Raw genomic sequence first — 432 nt, 5'->3', positions numbered from 1 at the left:
TGCGACAGACGGAGGGGAAATGTTTACAAAAAAGAAGACTAAAATGCATATTATTTGAATAGCTCGGTCGTTTTCTGTCAAATAACGACCTTAAATACATCGCATATCACAACACGTCAGATATAATTAGCTGTCAACGTGAACAAAGCTTTAAAAGTTGTTGTTTGCAATATACTTTTAATGATACAAATGCACATATCAATATGATAGTATGAATAGCTACGCCTGTGGGGTTACTAATAACAGTAGTGAAAATAAAGACAACTTTAATAATGAATTTCATAAAATTAAATGTAATGACAGTAAGATATTCAGCCTTTTGCAAATTATAATATCAAATCGCACCTCTCGTCATTACCAATTTGTCTATCTATCAGACGGTGTGTCTATCAGTCTTTCAGTCTATATTTCTCTATGTCTCAGCCAGTTCAC

The sequence above is a fragment of the Penaeus monodon genome, chromosome 19 (genome assembly GCF_015228065.2).
Source record: "Penaeus monodon isolate SGIC_2016 chromosome 19, NSTDA_Pmon_1, whole genome shotgun sequence".
Taxonomy (NCBI): Eukaryota; Metazoa; Arthropoda; class Malacostraca; order Decapoda; family Penaeidae; genus Penaeus; species Penaeus monodon.
Note: the sequence above shows the minus strand (reverse complement) of the source record.